General features: G+C 48.0%; 1 protein-coding gene across 1 annotated transcript in view; it reads right to left on the reverse strand.

The window, feature by feature from the left end:
* Nucleotides 1–24,287, reverse strand: part of SGIP1 (SH3GL interacting endocytic adaptor 1) — a 1,317,316-nt gene that overhangs the window by 667,736 nt on the left and 625,293 nt on the right. The gene's annotated exons all lie outside the window — the stretch shown is intronic.

The raw sequence follows: 24,287 nt of genomic DNA on the forward strand, positions 1-24,287 counted from the left end.
TTGAGATCACTAGCAGACTGACTTCGAAATCTGAGCCAGTGGTTACATCCGATCACCGAAAATTTAGATTTTAAGCCACTTTGATACGCTTTCTTTTACAATTTGCATGATACCGCCTTCACTGTATGCAAATTTTAAATTGGCATTGAGCTGAAGAGACTAATTGGCGAATAGTAGAGAGGTGACAGAACTGAACCGAAGATATGCTTTTCTCATTCTGCATGCTGTGAAATTTTTAGAATCAATCATTTTTATTACGTGGCAACAAAGTAGCAAGTACACAGCTGAACTGCCTACATCAGAACGCCGGCAGAGCGAGAACTAATGAAGATGAGAGCGTTTAGGTCTACATCCCTGAAGCGACCTCGCGATGAGTTCTGGTCATAGAGAGTCATTAAGGAATCTAGCAAGGGAACCATTTTTACAAGAAACATTCAAACAAAGAAACAACCCTGCCTCCTCCTAACCCACCCTCCACCCTTCCTCCGCATCAGAGCGTGTCTAAGTCAGCGCAATCCTGACTCTAAACAATGGTACGTCATCTAGCAATTCAACCTGTGGATGCACCAGGTGGTTCTAAGGGTATGAGCTGCAGAATTTGTAAATATCTCGGGCATGTTACTTCTCTCATATCTTTGGTAAGAATCTGAAATAAAGGGGCCCATAGTTTCGGAAAATCCTTGCCTTTCCCATCTGCACTAAGCGATAGGGGCTCCATTGCTAAGAGTTGCCAGAGTTTCTGAATCCAATCTCGAGGATCTGGGATCGTCAGGGACCCCCAGTGTGTCAGAAGTACCTGCCATGCTGCAAGTAAAGCCATGGTGATCTGCTTACCCTACAGGGATTTCAGCTGGAAAACCTTAGGATGGGGAAGGCCCAAGTGTATACTCAGGGGTACGTGGCAATGTAATCTGAAATGCTGCATCAACATCATCAATAACTGCTGTCCAGTAGCGCACTAGCTTCGGGCAATGCCATAGCAAATGGACTAATGTGCCAGTAAGACCACACCCCCGCCAGCAGAGGTCTGACTTGGACCTGTCCCAACTCTTATTGTGCAATGGAGTAACCACCTTGTATGCAGATTCCGTCCCCGCCGTATTAGAGGCAGTGTGATGTGCTCTGTAAAAAATGTGTTCTCACTCTGTGTGTAAGGGGCCTCCCTAGTTCCGTTTCCCATCTGATTTGTGGTTTTGAGCGGTGTCTCTTCGGTTGTGTAGTGATCATGGAATACAATTTTGAGAGGAGTTTGCAGTCATCCTTTTAACATACCAGCCATTTTCCAAAGATGTCAGGGGGCGAGACATGAGAGCGAAGTTCTCCGACCGCATAACCCAGTGTGCGTTCTATGAGTAGTGGAAGGCATCCGACGCTGGCAAATCATAATCCCTACGTAACTGATTGAAGGGGATCAAGCCCTCGAGGTCGAACAGGGAGCCAACTCTTTTGCACCTCCTCTCTCCAGCGATGAAAGACCGGGGGCGCGCATCCTGGCTGAAAGCCGGGGTTATCAACTATGGGGTACATAGGGGAAGGGAAGGTGGTCCACCCCTTCGGGACAGCTAATTGATGCCAAACCTTGAGGGTCGGGGAGGTAACTGGAGAGGAGTATAGCCCCCATGTTCTATGCTTGCGCGGAAGCCACAGTTCCCGGCATATATTCCGTCCGGCAACTGTTTGGTCCATAAAGTTCCAATGTTTGTTGGATAGGGGCCTATTCTATTCCGTGATGTATCGGAGGCATGCTGCCAGGTAATAGGCACTCATTATCAGGAAGCCGAGGCCCCCCCTGGGTTTTCGAGGAAGCCACATGTGCAAACGCAAGATGCGGTTTCCTATTGTCCCATAAGAACTTATTCAGAAGTCCCTGAAGTTTCGGCAGTGCACCCGGTGGTGTGCTCAAAGAAAGCATTTGGAAAATGTATAAGATGTGTGGCAACACCGTCATCTTTACTTCCGCTATCCTGCCTACCATGCCAGTTTGAGTCGCGACCAGGCAGCCAAAGCCTTGGACGTCTGCTCCATCAGCAGGGTGTTGTTAAGAGTGGCTGTCCTAGCAATGGACGAGGTCAAACGGATGCCCAGGTACGTGATATCCGTGAACACCCAGTGGAATGCAAAATCTTGTTGGAGATCATGCACTTCAGTCTCCGGAATAGAGATATGGAGGATTTGCGAATTTGTAAAGTTGACCTTAAACCCTGCTGTGTTTCCAAAGGTGGTAAGCTCCGTAGTCAGGTAACAGCGTCGTTCGGGGTTGTGCGAGTGAAAGGATGACATCATCTGCATACAAACTGATTTTATGTGTATCAGCTCCAAATTTAAGGCCCACAATGTCAGGGGTTGAACAAATGCGTTGGGCAAAAGGCTCCTAGTAGAGCGCAAATAGGAGTGGGGACAAGGGAGAACCTTGCCGCGTGCCCAGGGCAATGGGGAAAGAGGTCGACCTGCAACCATTGACCCACAGCGCCGCCGTAGGGGAGGCATATAGACAACGGACCCAGCGGATAAAATTATCTCCGAACCCGAAAGTGCGCCGCACCCCGAATAAGTACTCCCAATCCACGCGGTCAAAAGCCTTCTCTGCGTAGATTGAGAGCAAAAAGGCCTGAGTGTGCGATCGGTGTATAAGGTCAATGAGGTGCAGAAGTCTCCTTTGTATTATCCCCTCCTTGCCATGTCGGGATAAAGCCGGACTGGTTCGGATCTATAATGTTATCTATGAGGGGACGAAGGCGTCAATATTAAGGAGCGAGATCGGTCAATACGATCCACACTCTGTAGGGTCTTTCCCCGGCTTAAGGATTACAGTTATCGCTGCATCAGACATTGAAGGCGTCACCTTCCCAGTGTCCAGGAAGGAATTAAGAAAGCCTTGTGGAGAAGTGTGACTCAATGGTTAGAGAGGCAGACCCTGATGCAGAGGTCTAGCCCGGGACCAGGGTTCAATTCCCCGCCTCGGCGGGTCTTGGGCTCAAAATTCCACCTACCTGATAATTCTCGCCTCGGTGCCTATTCCAATCATGGAGTCCCACACTGCAACTCTGGGCAATAGCTTGCTTAATCTCCACAACGGCCCCCACAACGCTAAGGATGCCTGGCCTCCACCTTGGGGGTGCCCAGGAGTGGACACCTCACAGGGAAAGCCAGGATGGGTTCCACAGCGGTATTCGTACAAGCGCCTTGAGACCCTTGCGGGTGAGTAGTGCGCTATACAAGTATCAATTTACATTTGTTAAAAGGGGGGCCAGTTCCGTGCAAAATGTCTTGTAGAACAGTGCCGGGAAGCCATTTGCACCCGGTGACTTAGCCACTTTGAGCCGAGCTATCGCCGATATCACCTCTTCAATGCGAATAGGAAAGTCCAGGTTGTCAGCCGTTGGCTTGAGTAAGAAAGTGATAGCGCAGGAGGCCAAATATTCCCCTGGATCATGTAAGTAGGTATCCCCCTTCGAATAAAGGCTTTGGTAAAACTGACGAAAGGTATCAGCAATAAGGCCATCCGTGGTATGTTCTACTGCATTCTGGTCCCGTCGGAGGAGATAGTGGACGCATGCGCTCGTAGTTTATGTGAGAGCATCCTCCCACACTTATCCCTACTGAGATAGAAATTATGTTGAAGTCGCAGGAGCTCATGCTCAGCCCAGCTCCCTCCAGACTCTCGGTGCCCCAGTGCGCTTGTGAACTGCCTCTAATTCTCCCACCTCCTTCTCCAGTTCTGACGTTTCTCCTTGCAGAGTCGCGCGAAAGACGCCGCAACAGCAATACATTCTTCCAGCAATACGAGCTTCAAAGCCTCCCATACCGAAGCGAGGGAGTGCCTCCCTGATCATTCTCAGAGAGATGATGTTTTATAGTGTCCCGGATTCGCTGTGTGACTTCATCAGAGTAAAGGAGGGAATCGCAGAGTCGCCAGCCCAGAGGGGTAGATCTTGCGCATCACGCTGCAAGCTGGACTGAAATAAGGGCATGGTCTTAGAGGGAGCGAGGAGTGATATCCGCAGCAAGCAAGTGTGGGAGATGGGATGATGAGGCTAAGAAGTGATCAAGATGCGCGTATGTTTTGTGTGCCGCTGAGAAGTATGTATAGTTGTGCTCATTAGGATGTTCTACTCGCCACACATCACACAGCCAGCAGTCAGACAGCCACTGTTTCCCAGCCTGCGACAACGTTGAGTAGCCCTCTGTCCTGATCTATCCAACTCCTGATCCATCACAACATTCAAGACCCCCCCCCGAAGAGCAGAATCAGGAGAAGCAAGGACCTCAGCTAGAGCTAAGAGCAGAAAGGGTTCTTGTCGTTCATTCGGGGCATATAAGGATCCTATCGTAAAATGTGTATCCCCCCATTGTACCCCGACTGGCAACAACCGTCCTTTTATTTCTGTCACTGTAGAGACCACTTTGAATTGTGAGCGCGCACTAAAGAGGAGGTCCACCCCATTTTGTATGGACAATCCCGAAGACCAGAACTGGTGTGGAAATTGCCTATCCCTCATTCGATTGGTATCTATAGCTAACAGATGGGTTTCTTGGAGCAGACAAACATTCCCCCCAGCATTTTCTAAAAGGGAAAGTATTGCAGATCGCTTTACAGGATTATTTAACACCTGTAGATTCAAGCTAACAATTTTCAGGTCCCTACCCATCGAAACAATGGATCAGAGAAAAGCTATGTACCAGCCCAAGACCACCAGGCTCAAACCCAGTGAGGATCATCTCCCAAGAACGGGCTGCCTGCCTATCTTGCCCATGAACTGATACGGAGCCCCAAAAGAACACCCAAAAATACAAAAAGTCAAAAACATTAATAAAAACTGAAGAAAACCAAAGAAAAAACAAGGCAACATGACAAAAGTTCGTCTTGGTGGTCAGTGTCCAGGGGAACGCAGCAGAGGCCCAGTTCGCACTAAGATTGACGTGTATCACACCCATGACTAGGGAGTAGAAACACTGCGCTCAGTCGAAGGGCCTCCTCCCTTCGGCACCGAATGAAACGCCCAAGCGGTCGCAATGCCAAGTACTTCAAGGTGTTGCGGGGTTGTCGGTCACTTGTGTAACTGATGAGGGCTGCCTCCCTCTCTAGCCTGCTAGCAGTCGAGTCTGGTGCTGGGCTTGGCATCAATCTCCCCACCCGTTGCCACTGAGCGGAGCGACACTGTCTGCAAGGAAGTGGTTGGGCATCTTCTGCCCCAGCAGGAGGCCTTTCCATACCCAATTTGTCATATGCTTCCTCCAAGGACCGGATCTGAAGCAATTTGCCCTGAAGTTTGAAGATGAGGCGGAACGGATGGCCCCAGGAGTAAGGAATCTTCTGTTCTAGGAGATGGTTGGTGATGGGCTTGATTTCTCTGCGTTTAAGCAGTGTAGAAGCTGCTAAGTCCTGGCACAGCGCAGGCTGGTGGACGCAGAATTGTACTGGGTTAAGGTCCCTAGCTCTCCGTAGGATGCGTTCTTTTAGTTGGAAATCGTGCAGGCAGACGAGAATGTCAGGGGGGGGAGGAGGGGATGGGGGGGAGGGAGCCTTCGTCCAACGCGGTGAACACGGTTCTATTTATATCTCCCATACCTCCACATCGCCAAGGATCTGTAGGATCAAGGCGCTGACAAGCACGGAGGTAGTCGCCTTCACATTTCAACGGAACCGCTCGAATTCGGATATTGTTACGTCTGGAGCAGTTCTCCAAGTCCTTCGCGTGAGCTTGCAGATCTATGTTCTGCTCTCGAAGGCGTAGCATCTCCTGTTGTAGTTGGTGCAGATTGTCTTCCCAGCTCAAGTCATGTTCCTCCAATGTCGCAACTCTTTCCCCAATTCCATCAACATCCCGCCGGACCTCACGTAGATCCGCAGAAAGTTGCGAACGGAGGTCTTGAATGTCCTCTTTAATAGCTGAGAAGAGCTCGATCATGAAGGCCTTAGTTTCTGGCGCGTCTTCCCCGTCCATCAGCACCGTTCCAGCTGCAGGTTGTGCTGCGGAGTGTCCCGTTGTCTTCTGCAGAAGGTCTTTTAGGGATTTGTCTCTTTTCCCTCTGGTTGATGACATATTGGGTCCGGGCGTCCTCCACTGGCACTCTTCTTGACCTTTTCACTATGTGAGAGTAGCCGGCCGGAACACACACTACCACCAGGCCTTCACTAGCAGGACCGGCGAGCTGCATCAGAATACCGCTGGCGTGCCGGGAGATTCACACAGAGTCGCGTTGCATAGGCTTGTGTTGCCTCTTCACTCTGTGCTTCCTGACGGTGCCCCCTCTCAGCAATATTCTCTTGTCGGTCAGCTTGGTGTGGGCGCGGTGATTATTAAGATTTAGTAAGGCAGTCAGGCCCACATATCAGCAGAGTTAAACAACGTCCTGGGCGAGCAAGGGCCACATGGGCGACCACCCCACCACTAGAGCAATCCAGGGCGCAGCATCTGCAGGAGGGTGGAGTGCCGTGGCTGGGAAGGGTCACTCGGCGGTGCAGGTCACCTGTGCCCCAAAATGGACCTCGCCTTCAGATCCAGGGCAGTTCTACGAGTCAGCTCACCCCCAGCAAGCTCGGATGGGCGCCAGGAAGGGCGATATACCAAAGCTAAGCAGCGGCGGCGCCGGAGGGATAGGGACCCATGTACTATCTCGCCGCCATCTTGGCCACGCCCCCCTGAGATTTTTAAGACAACATATCCTGCCTGTCTAAGATGAAGCTCTCTTAATAAACCTGGTTCACCCTAATCTTGGTTACCTGTTCTCAATCAATCAAGACATTTGTATAGCGCACTACTCACCCGGAGGGTCTCAAGGCGCTTGGGGGGGTGCTGCTACTGCTCGAACAGCCAGGTCTTGAGCTTCTTCCTGAAGGAGAGGTGGTCTTGGGTCAGTCGCAGGTCGGTCGGGAGGGAGTTCCAGGTCTTGGCGGCCAGGTAGGAGAAGGACCTTCCTCCTGTTGTCGTTCTTCGGATGCGGGGGACGGCGGCGAGGGCGTGATTGGCTGATCGGAGATGGCGTTTGGGAGCGTAGAAGTTGATGCGGTTGTTGAGGTAGCTCGGGCCTTGATCGTATAGGGCTTTGTGTGCGTGGGTGAGGAGACGGAAGGTGATTCTTTTGTTGACGGGGAGCCAATGCAGGTTTCTTAGATGTCCAGAGATGTGGCTGTGTCGTGGGATGTCGAGGATGAGTCTGGCCGAGGTGTTCTGGATCCGCTGGAGTCTTTTCTGTAGCTTGGCGGTGGTTCCGGCGTAGAGGGAGTTGCCGTAGTCCAGTCGGCTGGTGACGAGGGCCTGAGTGACCGTCTTCCGGGTCTCGGTTGGGATCCACCGGAAGATCTTCCGTAGCATGCGCAGGATGTTGAAGCACGACGAGGAGACGGCGTTGACTTGTCTGGTCATGGAGAGGGAGGAGTCCAGGATGAAGCCCAGGTTGCGTGCGTGGTCTGTCGGTTTGGGTGCGGTGCCCAGGGCGGGGGGCCACCAGGAGTCGTCCCAGGCGGAGGGCGAGGAGCCCAGGATGAGGACTTCCGTCTCGTCCGAGTTCAGTTTCAGGCGGCTAGTCGTCATCCACTCGGCTACGTTTTTCATCCCTTCGTGAAGGTCGGCTCTGGCGGCGGGGTCGTTGGTCAGGGAGAGGATCAGCTGTGTGTCGTCAGCGTAGGAGATGATGTTGAGGTTGTGTTGGCGTGCGATGGCCGCGAGGGGGCTCATGTAGACGTTGAAGAGGGTGGGGCTCAGCGAGGACCCTTGAGGGACGCCGCAGATGACTTCGGTGGCCTCTGACTTGTACGGTGGTAGACGGACTCTCTGTGTTCTTCCGTCGAGGAAGGAGACGATCCATTTCAGTGCCTTCTCCTGGATTCCGACGTTGCTGAGGCGCTGCACTAGGGTGCGGTGGCAGACCGTGTCGAAAGCCGCGGAGAGGTCTAGGAGGATGAGGGCCGCTGTTTCTCCGTTGTCCATCAGGGCTCGGATGTCATCGGTGGCAGCAATGAGGGCGGTCTCGGTGCTGTGGTTGGCTCGGAAGCCCGACTGTGAGCGGTCGAGGGATCCATTCGTCTCGAGGAAGGCGGCCAGCTGTTTGTTGACGGTCTTCTCGATGACTTTGGCTGGAAACGGGAGGAGCGAGATGGGGCGGTAATTCTTGAGTTCGGTGGGGTCCGCTGTAGGTTTCTTGAGTAGGGCGCTGAGTTCGGCGTGCTTCCAGCTCTCCGGGAAAGTGGCGGTGTCGAAGGAGGTGTTGATGATGTCCCGCAGGTGGGGTGCGATGACAGCGTCGGCCTTGTTGAAGACGTGGTGAGGGCAGGGGTCTGTCGGAGATCCGGAGTTCATCGTGCGGATGGTGTCTTCGGTGCTGATCGGGGTCCAGGTTCGGAGGGTGGTGGTGGGGGGCGGTGGTTCGGTCGTGGCGTGCGTCGGTTGGGTGCTGAAGCTGTTGTGTATGTCCGCGATCTTGTTGTGGAAGTAGGAGGCGAGGGAGTTGCAGAGGTCTTGCGATGGGGTGATGTCGTTGTTTCCGGCGTTGGGGTTGGAGAGCTCTTTCACGATGTTGAAGAGTTCCTTGTAGTTGTGTGCGTTGTTGTCCAGCCGGTCCTTGAATGCGGTTTTCTTGGTGGCGCGGATCAGTTTGTGGTGCTTCCGGGTGGCAAGCTTGAGGGTGGTCATGTTATCCGGTGTTGGTTCCCTTCTCCAGGCTTTCTCGAGGGCTCGGCAGTTCTTCTTGGAGCTCTTGAGTTCGTCGGTGAACCATGGGGCCTTCTTGCTGCCGGGTCGGCTGGGCGGGGTCCTCAGTGGGGCGAGATCGTCTGCGCAGTTGCTGATCCACTTCGTGAGGTTGTCGGCGGCCTGGCTGGGGTTCGCTGAGCTGGCGGGAGGGTGCTGGCTCAGGGAAGTGGCTTGTTCCAGCTTCTTCGAGCAACCTGTTGCTGGTGGATCGTCGTTCTTTTGAAGGTGAAGTGGACGCAGCTGTGGTCCGTCCAGTGGAGTCTGGTGGCGTGGCTGAAGGCGATGTCTTTGCTGGATGAGAAGATGGCGTCGAGTGTGTGTCCGGTGAGGTGGGTGGGGGTGGACACCAGCTGCTTGAGACCGAGGTTGGCGAGGTTGTCGAGCAGGGGGGTGGTGTTGCGGTCGTTGTTGTTCTCCAGGTGGAAGTTGATGTCCCCCAGGAGGATGTAGTCAGCGGAGGGGAGGGCATGCAACATTTTCATGGACTCATCCCTTCACTATTCAAATAAGTTTTCTGTCACTACAACAGTCTTTTAATGAACAGTGGATTCTAAATTATATAGGTTATACATATTTTATAAAGGAAGGACTTTTGTAATTAATATGTACACGTAAAGTAAGTTTATACTGTACGCTGAAAGATTCTTAACTGTAAGGGAAGCCTGGGAGTATGATATCAGCTGTTAACATGGAAGAACCTTATGACAATTATGTTTTCATTTCATTGCGATGCCATGCTAAACACCCTACCTCATAAATTGCCTACTGGTTCTATATGGAAATATATATGCTTGCCAACGGTACTATTCAATGTAAAAAATTCAATAAACACATGAAACAAAAAAATAAAGGAAGGACATTTTGGCTGATTATGATGCACAAGTTACTTACCTTCGGTAACAATATATCTGTAAGAAACATTAGTTAGTGTTAGATTCCTTACCTTAAAATCTCCCCAGGCGTCAGACTGGATCCGGAATTTTTTTTCGGCAGCAGTACCCCTGCGCATCTGTAGCGTCATCCTGTGGCTCCGCGTCCGTTGTCGGCGTCGTGATCACCGGAATGACGTCGCTGGAGTACTTAGACGCCGCCCTTGCGTGCTGACGTCAGTTCTGTACATAGCTTTCCGCGCCAGGAATGCAGAGCCATGCAAGAACCAGACACTGGTGCCATGAAACTAGGGCCCTGACAGGGAAATACCTTAACCCTAGGTATCGGATCGCAGATCGGGGAGGATGGGTGGGGCGGTAAGGAATCTAACACTAACTAATATTTCTTACAGATATATGGTTACCAAAGTGCATTTGAACTTGTGCATTTGAAAGAAACACGTTAGTGTTAGATTCCTTACCTTAGAATACATACGCCAGCAATACCAACCCCGGTGGTGGGTCTGCGAACCAAGATCACACCAGGAAGTCCTGGAGAGCTGAACGGCCAAAGAAGCCGTCTCTCCGGACTTGGCTGTCCAGGCAGTTGTGCTAGGCAAACATGTGCAGCAAGGCCCACGTAGCTGCCTGACAAATGTCCTGCAAAGGGACTCCCCATCCCAAGGCAGTAGTAGCCGACGTGGCCCGAGTGAAATGGGCGCGCAGCCCCACAGGAGGTTCCTTTTTAGCCAAGGAATAACAGATCTTAATGCAATACAACCCACTGAGAGATGGTTCGCTTGTGCACCGCCCGTCCTTTCTTAGCGCTCATGTAGCCAACAAAGAGATGGGCGTCCACCCGGAACTGTTGTGTGCGGTCAAGGTAAAAGGAGAGCGCACGTTTTGGGTCCAGACGGTGGAGCCTCTCTTCCTCTTTTGAGGGATGTGGAAAGAAGGTGGGTAAGGTAATGGTCTGCCTGATGTGAAAGCCAGTAACCACATTGGGTAGAAAAGGAGGACGAGTCCTCAGAACAACTTTGTCCGGATGGACGGAAAGGAGGCTTAGAGGAAAGAGCCTGGCGCTCACTCACTCTTCTGGCAGATGTGATGGCAACTAGGAAAACAGTCTTTAGCGTTAGAAGACGTTAGGGACAGTTATGAAGAGGCTCAAAGGGAGCACACATCAGATAGGTTAACACCAGATTCAACATGTGAGTAATGCCTTTCAACAATCTATTTACAACAGGGGACTTGAAAAGAGAAGGCTGATCAGGAAGCCTCAAGAAGGCTGAAATGGCCGAAAGATAGCCCTTGATAGTTCCCAGAGCAGAGCCCTGCTGGGCCAGGGAAAGAAAGAGAAGAACCTCTGAAAGAGGGGCAGAGAGAGTATCCACAGCCTTTGCTGTGCACCATGCCACAAATGTGTTCCACCTGCAGGCGTATACCGATTTTGTGGAGGGATGCCTGGCTGCCAGAATGACATTACAGACTTCAGGAGGCAAGTCAAATGGCATCAACTGTCGCCGCTCAATCTCCACGCATGTAGGTGGAGGCTGGGCAGGTTCAGGTGGGGGACCGTGCCCTGTTGCTGCGACAGAAGGTCCTCCTGAAGAGGCAGTTGAATCGGGGGATCAATTGACATGCTGAGTAGCTTGGGATACCAGTATCTTCGTGCCCAATCCGGAGCCACAAGGATGACTTGGGCCAGGTCGCGCCAAATCTTCTTCAGCCCTCTGGGCAGAAGTGGTATAGGCGGAAAGGCGTACAACAGACCGCAGCTCCATTTGCAAGGAAAAGCGTCGCCGAGTGAGTGCCGCATTGGAAATTCCAACGATAGAGAAAGCCCATATTGATATCATGCCACTGCTTATTTCAGATCATAACCCCGTAATTTTGGAAATACAATTACCTTCCCAAAATATTTGCTTTAAAAACAGGTGGTCATTTCAAAGGAACTTGTTGTTGGACGATGCTTATCTTCAACACATGGCTAAAATTATCAATGATTTCTTTTTGTGTAATGACGACACTGCTTCTATTCCAACTGTCTGGGATACATTTAAGTCTATAATTAGAGGAGAAACTTTTAGCTACTCCAACTTTCAGCAGAAAAATAAACGGAGCAAACTCAAACAGTAACTAGAAAGGGTGATGAAGGCAGAGCTAAAACTTGCTGCTAATATAAAAACTGGTGAGGGCGTCGAAGATGCTCAACGTGATTTAACTAATGTACGTGCAGTAGCTTACTCCTATTTAGCCTATCAGGTAGCGTCCAAATACATGCAATATAAGACGGAATGCTACGAACTAAACGAACAAACGGGGAAAATATTAGCACAAAGGCTTAGATAGAAGGCAGCTTTCAATGATATCATAAAAATTGTTGACTTAAATGGGGTAATTCAGGAATCGAAAGTAGGGATTCTAAAGGCATTCCGTGACTTTTATCAGATGTTATATAATGATCCGAATGATGGTACCAGCGAAGTGAAAAACACTTTGGAGTATCTAGAGAATCTTGAAAATAGTGATTATATGAAGCTCCTTGAAATACATAAAACCGTATTAGTTGGCCCTATCTCTTGGGAAGAGATTGAATTGGCTATTCTGGGCCTTGCCCCAGGTAAAGCAATGGGACCAGACAATATTCCGTTGGAATTTTATCGTACTTTCCGTAGTATACTAAAACCAGAGCTTACCGTCAGGCTTTTTTGGGCGATCCTCCTGATTCTGGGTCTATGGCCACCATAGTCATTTTTAAGAAGAAGGGTAAGGAGGGTACTGAGCTTGGGTCATACAGACCAATTTCTCTTATTACTTCAGATAGTAAGATTTTTTCTAAGATTCTCGCTAACAGATTAAATGATCTTATGTCCAGGTTGGTCTCCAAGATACAACACGGTTTTATTAACAAAAGGGATACAACTGATCATATTAAACGTATTATTGCTTTATTAGATTGGGCACAGGCCACGGGATCCCTGGTTGGGATTGCCCTGTTGGATGCTGAAAAAGCATTCAACAGGGTTGACTGGGGGTTCCTGTGGTCTGTGTTGGAATGGAAAGGGTTTCCTATAGAATATATTAATGCAATACGTGCTTTATATATTAACCCAAAGGCCGTTATCCGGATCGCCAGCGAGATCTCTGATTCTCTGCCAATAACAAGGGGGACAAGGCAATGGTGTCCCTGTTCCCCCTTGCTGTTCGCTTTATATATTGACCCTACTTGACTAGACTAGGTAAAGAAGCTGACATTGTTCCGTTAAAGATTCATAAGGCTGATTTTAAAGTGTTTGCATATGCCGACGATGTCGTCATTGTAACCTCTGATATCAAAATGGCGTTACCTAAAATAATAGAAGAAGCCCAGGAGTTTGGCAAACTCTTGGGGTATAGATTGAACATCGCCAAAACGCAGCTGATACATTCAGTTGAGGGCCAGCCGGATGATATGGTTTTCCCTGCTGAAGCCTCCTATCTTGGCATAACGATATCCGCTAAAATAGATGACATTGTACGGCTTAACACAGCCCCTATATTAGATTCAGCTAATAGGACTTTGGAGAGACTGAATAATCTACATCTATCTCTGTTTGGCCGTACTAATGTACTTAAAATGGTAATATTTCCCAAAAACTAGATAGAATGGCCTCTAGGTTTCTTTGGGGTTATCGAAGATCCAGGAGAGCTCTTAAATGGTGCACATTACCTAGGATTAGGGGTGGTTGGGGGATACCGAATTTTCGTCTATATTATTGGGCGGCTGTATTAAGATATATCGAAATTTTGATTTTTGAAGATATTTCTATGGACGAATCAATCAGGCCATCAATCTATGAAATGGTTCTGGGGAAGGAAGCCCGACAATGCTTGGTAAGAGTAATAGAGCCTAGCTATTATAAAAAAACAAAATTTAAAATCATGTTAGCGGCGTTTCAAATCTGGAAACAGTTTAACAAAAAACGGAATTGCTGTCCCGACCTGAATTATTACTCGCCTTTGTTGCATAATCAGACTTTACCTGGAATTTTTAGAGACCCGGCAATGTTAAGGTGGCACTCCGCTGGGGTGCGCTTATTAGGAGATTTATATCAGGATGGGCAACTGGTTTCCTATTCTTATTTGCAACAAAAACAATCTACTGAGAACGGATTCCTTTAAATATCTCCAAATCCGAAGTTTTTTAGAGCCAAGAGGTCTCCGAAGACAAACCGCGTTTGATAAAATTGACATGTTAGAATGTAGCAGAAAGGGAAGCAGAATCGGTGTAATATACCAGATGATGATAAACAAGATGCAGGATGACCTGTGTGTATATATAGATAAATGGCAAAGGAAATTAGGAATTGTGGATGTTGATCTGCTCAGAGCGATAGAACGGTCTAGTAGTGTTTTATCTAATGGCTCTTTTAAAAGTCAACATTATATGTCCATTTTTGATTTATATTACTCTCCTGTTAAACGAGCTAAATGGAAAGGGAACAGCGGAGAAAAATGTAACCGGTGTAATCTTATTGCTGCAGATTCTCTTCATATGTTTTTTACTTGCCCTAAATTACTTCAATTTATTAGGGATGTACAATTTTTTTTAAATATTAGCTTAGGGATACAAGTCGTACTATCTGCTGAATTAGCAATTCTTGGAATTCAGACAGATCAAATTGGTAAAAGATCATTGGAGGAAGAAGGTTTCTTATTTATTAGTATGTCTGTATTTCGGTTTTGTATAACCTCCCGGTGGTTAGATGCTGATCCTCCAGTTTTTCAACAGTGGCAGGCAAAATTACTATCCATTTATCAACTCGAGAATGCAGTATATAAACGGAAGGGACGGATAAGAAAGATGGCTGGTCAAAAACTTTGGGCCCCTATTACTAATTGGATATGATCGCTCTGCTTAATTTTGGATAGCTTCCCTACAATTAATGCGTATAATATTTTTTGCTGTGTTTGTATATTATTCTTTATTTTCTCCTTTTCCATTGTTACTCGAGGATAAGAGAAATGAATGTTTGTTCTGCCGGATTGGTTTTCTTTTTCTCTGATATTTGTTTATGGCTGTTTTATGTTTTTTTTGTGTGTCTTTTAGGAATTATTTTATGTATAACTATCTGCAGACATAAAACCAATAAAAAAAAGAAAAGAAAAAAAAAGGAAATTCCAACGCGCAGAACTTATGACATTGCGCGTTCTCTTCGGTGGCGACTAGATCTAACCAAGGCTTTCCCCACTGCTGAAAGAGACCTTGCACCACGTCCGAGTTCAGACACCACTCGTGATCCATCATGCACCGACGGCTGAGTTTGTCCGCCCTGGCGTTCAGGGAAACTGCCAGGTGTTAAACCACCAGGGTGATGCCCTGATGTTCCAGCCATGTCCAGAGGCGCCGAGCCTCCTGACATAGGGTCCACGACCCCACCCTGCCTTGCTTTTTGCAGTACCACATGGCGGTGGTGTGGACACCTGCACTACACTTCCCCGGACAGAGGAAAGAAATGCTTTCAGTGTAAGCCGAATCACCCAACGCTCCAACAGGTTGATGTGGAGCCGGGCCTCCACCAGAGACCAGAAGCCTCTGATCTCAGCCTCTCCCATGTGGTCACCCCACCTCAGGAGGGACGCATCCGTCACCACTGTGTGTTTCAGTTGGGGAAGGGAGAGGGATCTGCCATGGACCCAATCGCGATTCGTGAGCCACCACTGCAACTGTCTCGCAGTGCCCTCCGGCATCAGGACGTGGTTGGACAGGTTGCCCTGATGCGGTGCCCACTGGAACTTCAGGTTCCAATGCAGAGCCCGCATCCACCATCTGGCATGATGCACCAGCAGTCCCAGAAGCTGTAGGGTCATCCTGACCGAAACTCAGGATAAAGGCTGAAAGATCAGAATCAGAGCCTGAATATCCCGATCCCGTTGTTCGGGAGTATAAACCCAAAACTGCGCCAAGTCGAGAACCGCACCCATGAAGAGGAGCTTCTGACAGGGAATCAGGTGCGACTTCGGCACATTGATGGAGAACCCCAGCGAATGCAGGAGGTCGGCCGTAGTCTGGAGGTGGGCGACGACTGTCTGGGGCGAGCCCGCCTTCAACAACCAGTGATCGAGATAGGGGAGACTGGAACCCCTGATCTGCGCAAATGAACTGCGACCACCTCCATCACTTTCGTAAACACCCGAGGGGCACTTGTGAGGCCGAAGGGGAGCATGGCAAACTGAAAGTGCTCAAGGCCTACCGTGAACCGCAGGTAGCGCCGGTAGGATGGAACATGGAAATAAGCGTCTTGCAAGTCCAAAGTTACCATTCAGTCTCCAGGGTAGCCAGAACCTGAGCTAAAGTCAGCATCTTGAACTTCTCCTTCCGGAGGAAGATGTTGACGCTCCTGAGGTCCAATATAGGTCACAGGCATCCTTTGCCCTTCTTGGGGACCAGAAAGTAGTGGGAATAACAACTACAAATTACACAAGTTTTGGGAATCAAAGCATTGATGCCCGCACACGTCCTAACATCCCTATTTATCAAAATCCAAAAGGTGCATAAAGGGCTTGAGGCACAATTCCCTAAACCTCTAATGAATGGGTAGCTGGCTGTGACACAACCGGCTGTCCCAAAATTACAACAAACAAAAAGGTAGCCCAGCAAACTTTACAGTTCAGAATAACAATTAAACAATCAAAACGCAAAAGAATTCCGAAGAAGAGTCGATGTTGTATTCATTTTCGATTTGATCCTTTATTTTTATTTTTTTTAAACCTTTTGAAACCGCCAACACGTTTCGTCCATACACGGACTTCTTTAGGGCTTACAGTATATATGTCTTGAGCTTTACTGTCCTCATGTATTAAGACCAAATGGTTTTTAGAGTCAATTTGTAAAGTCCCACATTGAGATCTGTTTTGCTCCAGGTAACGTTCCCTGTTGAATATATATCCGGATAAAGTGTAATTCGGGTAATCCGATCTTCCACGGGGAGCGCTGCCCTCGACCATGGAAGATCGGATTACCAGAGTTACACTTTATCCGGATATATATTCAGCAGGGAACGTTCCCTGGAGCAAAACAGATCTCAATGTGGGACTTTACAAATTGACTCTAAAAACCATTTGGTCTTAATACATGGGGAATATTAACAGGTAAGTGCAAGGACGAAACGCGTTGGCGGTTTCAAAAGGTTTTCAAAAAAGAAAAATAAAGGATCAAATCGAAAATGAATACAACATCGACTCTTCTTTGGAATACTTTTGCATTTTGATTGTTTAATTGTTATACTCACCTGTAAAGTGTGCTGGGCTACCTTTTGTTTGGAATAACAACCACACCCTACTTCTGGCCCAGGAATGCGCTCAATGGCCCCCTTTGCCAAGAGGGCCGTAACTTCCTCCTGCAGAAGTTGCAAGTGATCCCCCGACATGCGGTGGTACTGTGGTGGCATGGCTGGAGGGGTCACCTTGAAAGGGAGGTAGTAGCTCCTTCGGACGATTTGCAGGACCCACATGTCTGAAGTGATGGTTGTGGAGTAGGTGATGGCGAACCCTGCCTCCCACTGGCGTGGAATGGGCCTGAAAGCTCGGAGTAGGAAGGCTTTGGGGCGGATGCTAAGGGAGTGGATGTGAACTGACCGGCTCTCGAACCCCCTGCTCCGCCACAGCGGGCTGCATGTCCACGACCGCGTTGAGGTTGGTTCTGCGGCCTGTGGCTGGACGAATGTGTGGGAGTGTCCCTTCCGTGGCCACAAAAAGGGACGAAAAGCGGAAGTTTGCTGGCGCTGGGCCTAAAGGCTTGGCCGTAGCCCTAGAGTCCATAAAGTGCTCCAGCGCGCTATCTGTCTTGTCGCCAAAGAGGCAACGGCCATCGAAGGGCATGTCCATTTGAGTGGCCTGGACATCCCTGAAAAGTTGGTAGACCTCAGATGTGACGACGAATCGCCACGGTCGTTGAAATCGCTCTGCCCAGCGAGTCCGTGGTGACCAGTCCACATCGAATGGAATATCGTTCTGCATCTTGCACCTCAGCAAGAGCTTGGGCGAGCCGTGTCTTGGCCTCCTCCGGACACTGGGGCAGCACGTCCGCCACCGTATCCCACAGAGTGTGGGTGTAACGGTCCAAAAGGCATGCAGTATTAATGGACCGCAACCCTAGACTGACAGAGGAAAACAGTTTCTTGCAAAACTGTTCCAGCCTTTTGGATTCCCAATCCGGGGGTGCAGTAGGGAATGCGGTTTGGGACGTGGAGGCCTGGATAACCAGGCTCTCAGGGGTGGGATCGGTGGACAGAAAGCAGGGGTCGCCAGGAGCTGGGCGGTGGCGCCCGGCCACGTTCCGATCCACAGGGGGAACTTTGGTGGGCTTGGACCAAGTGCCCATCAGAACGTCGGTGAGGGCCTCATTAAACGGCAGCATAGGCTCCGAAGAGGCTACTGGCGGTTGAAGCACCTCGGTGAGGAGGTTAGTCCTCATGGCCGCTGCAGGGAGCTTAAGGCCCAGGGCCGTGGCCACCCTGCGCAGCACCACAGCATAAGTTACCCCTCCTCCATAGCCACGGAGGTAGGAGAGAGAAAACCAGTGTCAGGCGAAGTGTCTGGACCACTGGCATCGCCCAGCTCATCTGCCCAGTCCTGACATAACTGGCATTGCTGTGCCAGAGGGTCCTCATACCCTGCCCAGTCCTCCCCTTCATCCGTGTCCTGATAAACAGGCAAAAATGACGGAGCCTTGGCATAGGTGAAAAGCTCACCAGTAGGAGACGGTGCCGAGCGGCGCCGCTCCGACGCTGAGCCCGGGCCGGGGCTGAAACCGGGACAGCGTCGTCCGAGGACGGCACAGGAGGCGGCACTGTGGCGGCAGCGGAGGAGTCATAAGGTCAACTGGCGTCGACCGGATCCAGGCCTGGATCCCACGGGGTCCTGCGACACCGGGACCAAAGTCGCCGGCGTCGCAGAGTATGAAGCCGCCCACAACACAGGGCTAGGACCCCCAGTTGGACCCGCAGGGCCCGAAGGCGCGCCAGCGGGTCTCGACGGCAGGAAGAGACTCCTCATGGCCACAATGAAGTCTCTGATCTGCTCCGGAGTCGCATTGAGTCTAGTGACCGGTGGCTGTGGGGCCCGATGCGACTGAGCGGGCCCAGCCGGACCCACCACCCGAGCCCTCGGCCGAGTCGCCTGACCGGCAAGGGGGAGTCGAAGAGCGACGATGCTTCTTCGACTTCTTTGTGCCATGCCTCGACTTAGCCGAGTGGGAGGACTTGGATCCAGCCGATCGATGATAACTGGGGCTCCGCGACCGGTTCCTCGACTGGGACCTAGAGTGGCGCGGAGCCGAGAGCCGGAGCTCGAGGAGCTTACGGGAACGCTCCCGTCTAGCCTTCGATGTCAAGGCCCGGCAGTAGGGGCACTTTGAAAAATGTCCTATAATTCACATGCCAGTATGGGTAACCACAATTTCAGAGATGTGCAAATAGCTACTGTTTCTAAACTCTATATTTTGTTCCCATTTCGGATATACATAGGTGTTATTCATACCGATTTTTCAATGTTTTTAATTTCCCAAATGAACTACTATACATCCGGTACACAATAAAAAAACAATGAAAGACGCTGCTCAATTATTGGCTCTGGGTTCCTCTGGTTCTTGGTGAACTTACGTGTCCTTTATATCCCCACAACCAGAAGAGTTCAGCGGATGTAACAGTATATTTCTTTAAAAAATCTGTCATACTTGGAAGAAGTTATAGGTTAGAACTTTGGCACAAATTGCTGTTTATTTCAACTTATTTTCATTTTTTCCGGACACTGGGGCAGCGAGTTTTGTCTCTTTTTCAAAAATGTATAGCTTTCCAGGATCCGTTATTGCTTTCACACCCATTTCTACCACTAACTGGAAGGAGGTTGAAAGCACAAAAAGTGGCAAAAAAAGGCAAAGCCCCAGTAAAATGCCAAAACTGTGTAAAAAATGTTGGTTTTCTGACAAAAGTCTGCCTATCCCTGAAAGCTGGGAAGATTGTGATTTCAGCACCAGAGGTGTGGCGCCGCGGCCAGGGCGACTGACGCTGGAATCTGGGGATCAGGGTTCAATCCCCGGCTCCAGCGGCAGGTTAGCCCAGCACCATGCGACTCTGGGCAATAGCTTGCTTAATCTTCCCGACGGCCCCCAGCGCCTAGAGACCCTAACGGGTGATTGTGCGCTATACAAATGTGGATTATTTGTTGATACCATCTGCAGGGAAAAAAGAAAACACTTTCTTCTGCAGCACTTTTTCTCCATTTCCCCCCCCCCCCCCCAAAAAAAATATACAGTTTGCGGTGTTTTGGCTAATTTCTGGGACCCCTCCAGGTGAATCCACAAACCCTGGATACCTTTAAAATCCCCATGATATTGGAAGAAAAGGATGCAAATCTGGTGTGGATACCTTATGTGGACAAAAAATGACAGAGGCCCAAGCGAACTACCCCCAAACAGCCCAAAAAAGGCTTAGCACAGGGGGTGGGGGGTGGGGGGTGTAGGCCTAGCAGCAAAAGGGTTAAGTCAGGGCTAACTATTGTTTACCCTTGAAGGTTGTATTTCCACAAAGATTCTACTGTATAGAATATGGAACTTCTGTAGACCGTTTGACTGGAGCCGAGCATCTAAGCAGATGTTTGAGTGTGAGCTGCTCATTAAAGAACCTATACCTCATCTGGATTACTACCTTTAACAAGTCGTAACAAGTGTCTGAGAAGTTCCTACAATTTGGGCAGCACAGGAGTGCTACTCACTGATGAAAATGTGGATCTTAGAAGTACAACTTTGCGGTGCATTAGTGAAGAATCTACAATGTGGAAAAAATACTACTTATCTGCTGTGCACTGGTTTGGAAGATCAACTGGTATTACAGGTACTGTGATTACTCACTCAAGTTTATTTGGAGAGTGCAGTCAAAGGATTTCTATATCACACGCTCACTTATTGACTCATGCTTTCTCCTCTTCGCACTACTTACTTGCATTTTCTCTCCCTGTGGGATTTGGCATTGCTCCCCAGTGTTCTGTGCGCGCACTCCGTAGGGTCTCGCAAGTTCTGGGGGGGGGGGGTTTGCTAGAGTGTAACCTAGCAACCCTCACATGCGCAGTTAAGCATGATGCCATCATTGCCGTCAAGTTTTGTTAGACCTTTCAGCACCCTCATCAACGCAAAAGTAATCTTCTTTGGATTTTATTGGGTATCCTGGAGGAGTTACTCCCTGTGAAACGCTATGAGCACTTTTTTTTATAACAACTTACTTGGGGGTGAGGATATTTTGTTTTAGACTTTTTTCAATTACTAGTACTATCAAGTTTGACCCACCAGTAAAATTCCAACAATTTTAAGGCGATCAGCTCATTCCCTAGGTGCAATGGATAGAGGAATTCATCACATTTATAAAAGCTATTGATGGAGAAAGAATGAATGCTGACAGTAAGAAAACATTTTATTCCACTGTTTAGACTCTGAAGGTCAAGCTGTCCTCAGGATGTTACCTCACGTGGTACCTCAGGATAGGCAGGGTACATTGATGTATTTGAGGAGGGTTTGTTGAGGATAGAGTACCGTTTTAACCCTCTTCCAGCATTGTCTTTAGTACATTTACATTTTACACCAGAGCACAGAAAGAGGGAGAGTCATTTGATGAATTTCCGACTATGTTAAGAGCTCCTTCTGTGAATTGCAACTTTGGGACTAATGATGATGAAATAAGGTACCTAATTGTAGTACACGAGGAGCAAGAAGATTTAAGAACAGTTGTGGGTCTAAGTTAAAGGATGCCATTAATATTGAAAAAGCTTTATAGAAATCTGAAAAGTGAATGCTTTCAGTTCATAATAGTGATATTAATGCTGAAGATGTGTGTAGTGTGAATGGAACAAGTGTGCATTCATGCAACACTTTGTTTAGTAAAAAGTGGAGAGATCGGTATACTGTAAGTGTGATAGTCTAGGTCATATTGATCTTTTTCTCCAGTGTCATGCTGTAGGGAAAGAAGATAAAAAGTGTGGTTGCATGGGGCATCTTACGTGGGTATGTAGAGTTGTTACGACTAATACTCCTTCCAAAGGAAAATTGTCTTATTTGAATGAGGTTATAGAGAAATTGCATTTAAGTGAATGAAACAAGACAGATGGAAGAAGTCCGTGGTTTTGTCTGTTAAGGATAGAGCATGAGTGGTGGAGTGATGGCGCCACTTAAATGCTAAGTTGAGGTCTTGGGGATAGAACTAGAACTTATGGCCAATTATGGTTCTCTATGGACAATAATTACTAAAGAGTATTTTTGGGAAACATTTTAAGGTTTGTTACTTGATGAATTGAAGGACTGACATAATAGCACAAAGTTGTGATGGGTCAACAATTGATAGGATTGGATTTTAGACTGTTCTACTTGAGTTCAAGGGATGTAAAGTACTCGTTAAATTGCATGCGGCTGTTAAAGGAGTAAATGTGTTGAGATGGAGAGACGAGCGGGAGCTGGGAACAATTTTAAGTCATGAGTAATGAACCTTGGATGTTGGTTGCTCAAGTTCTTGATGGGACTAGTATGGCTGAACAATTTTAAGTATTTTTACTGATTAGTTAGAAAAGCTGAGTGGGTACACACACAGGGTGAAGCAAAGGTTGAGAGATATGCCGATAAATTGAAAGTAGGAATTGGGAGACATGCTGGATAATATGGTAAAAGAAGGAATAAGTGAGGAAATGGAGTTCTCAGAGTGGGTGTCTCCCATACTTTTAGAGCGCAAGGCAGACAAAGATTATGTGTTGAATTGAGAGAGATAGGAATGACAACATTGTATATGATTGTCCCCTACCATACCATCTATTATAAATGAGATGGTATGTATGTTGGAGGGGTCTTAGGTGCTCTCAACGTTGGACTTGCATTCTGCGTATCATCAGATTGAACTGTCTAATGATACTCCACAGAACCCATTTCAATGAAAAAGGATGCTGTTTGGCCTGGCCTTGGCAGTGTCTGCTTTTCAAAGAACCATGTTTCACGCATTCAAGGATATGGATAGCTTTGAAAAATGCTTTCAGAATGCCATTCCTATATTTTCACACCACATGGATCATATATGAAAAGTGTGAACGACTGGAAAATCAGGAATGACCATACAAGAATCCATGGGTAAATAGTTTTGCAGTTCATTGGAGTATCTGGGGCACACATTGTCTGATAAAGGGGTGGTACCAAAAGAGCTTTAGTGGCTATAATTTGTAAAGCATCGGCTCCAGATAAAAAGGATAAACTTCTTTTCCATTGCTGGGTTATGTGAGTATTTTAGCAAATGTATTGACAAGGAAGTATGCTGAGTTTCTGTTTGGTCTGATAGAAAACAAAAGCATTTTAAACAAGTTAAACAAGTTAAAGGAGAAATTGTGAAAGCTCCTACTCTTAAACCATTCTGTATTAACAAAATGTACAGTGGATGCTAGTCAATATGAGAAGTTGTGGTAAAGAGGAATGGAATGTGGCATTTGTTTCAAGGACACCAATTGATACTGAAAGAAGGTATTCGAGGAGGAGTTAGTTGCCTGTGTGAGGGCCATGCAACATTTAGCCTTAGTTAAAATGTTGTCACCTGGTGGTGTGAGGAATGCTACTGCACGTATTGCAAGGTTAACCTCAAGTATGCAGGAATATAGTTTTAAAACAGAGTCTATTTCTGGGAGAAGTAATGTCACAGCTGACCAGCTAGATTTCCATACTGTACTAACAGGGATGGAAATAGTAATGGAGATGAAAATGATGTGGTTGCTACTTTGCATGCCCTGGCCCGGATATTAGAACGTCTTTCCTCTTCTCAGGCTATTTCACCAGTATTTCGCCATTATCAGGCCCTGCAGAGGCTGACCGCTTTACATTTTTGGAGGGTTCCTAAATATTCAGATCTGGGTCCCGTCTTGGAGAAAGTCAGAAAGGAACTTAGGTGGTGGCTCGATCACATGGAGGCCTGGAACATTCAAGGAGTTTTTGGTTACATCTTGGATCTGATCATAGAATCAGATGCCAGATGAAATGGCTGGGGAATGAGTCTATCTTGACTATCTAAATTACAGACCCATATACTCCTATCTCTGGGAAGTTAGCCTAGTTTTCTTCCTTCGTATATTGTATTCTAAAAATTATTTACTGTCATGGAAAAAACCTTTCAGCTAACCTGACAATGCTATTTTGCCTGGTTTTATGCAGAACCGTGTCAGAACTCCACACAATGTATTTACCAAGCAAGGCTACACTTCAGATGGGGTAACTGTCAGGAGAACTTAATCCAACCCTTAGTCGAGTTCCTATCTAACCTTCCAAAAAACATTTGCCTGGACCGATGCTAGAAAGCTTACAAGGCTATGATAGTGCAAATGAAACAAGGTTGTGTTATTCATCTCTTGATTTCCATCTAGACTCTGAACAGAGTCTTCAGCCATGATTGCTTGATGGGTCCGTTGGACCATGGCCGAAAAGGGCATTGATAAATCAATGTTCAGGTCTATTTCAGTGAAAGGAGCTATGGCATCTAATGCCTTCACTGGGTGGGAGATTAAAATATATTATGAATGCTGCAGACAGGTCCTCTGAGACCTTGTTCAAACAATGGTATTTTAAGTCAGTGGTGCTTATAGCTTCCTTGGCTTTAGGAAAGTTTTACACAAGTATAATCTACGCTTTTGGTCCTGACATAAAATGTAAAATGTCCTAGATTTCATAAAACAA

Source organism: Lissotriton helveticus, chromosome 1_2, assembly GCF_964261635.1.
Source record: "Lissotriton helveticus chromosome 1_2, aLisHel1.1, whole genome shotgun sequence".
Classification (NCBI taxonomy): Eukaryota; Metazoa; Chordata; class Amphibia; order Caudata; family Salamandridae; genus Lissotriton; species Lissotriton helveticus.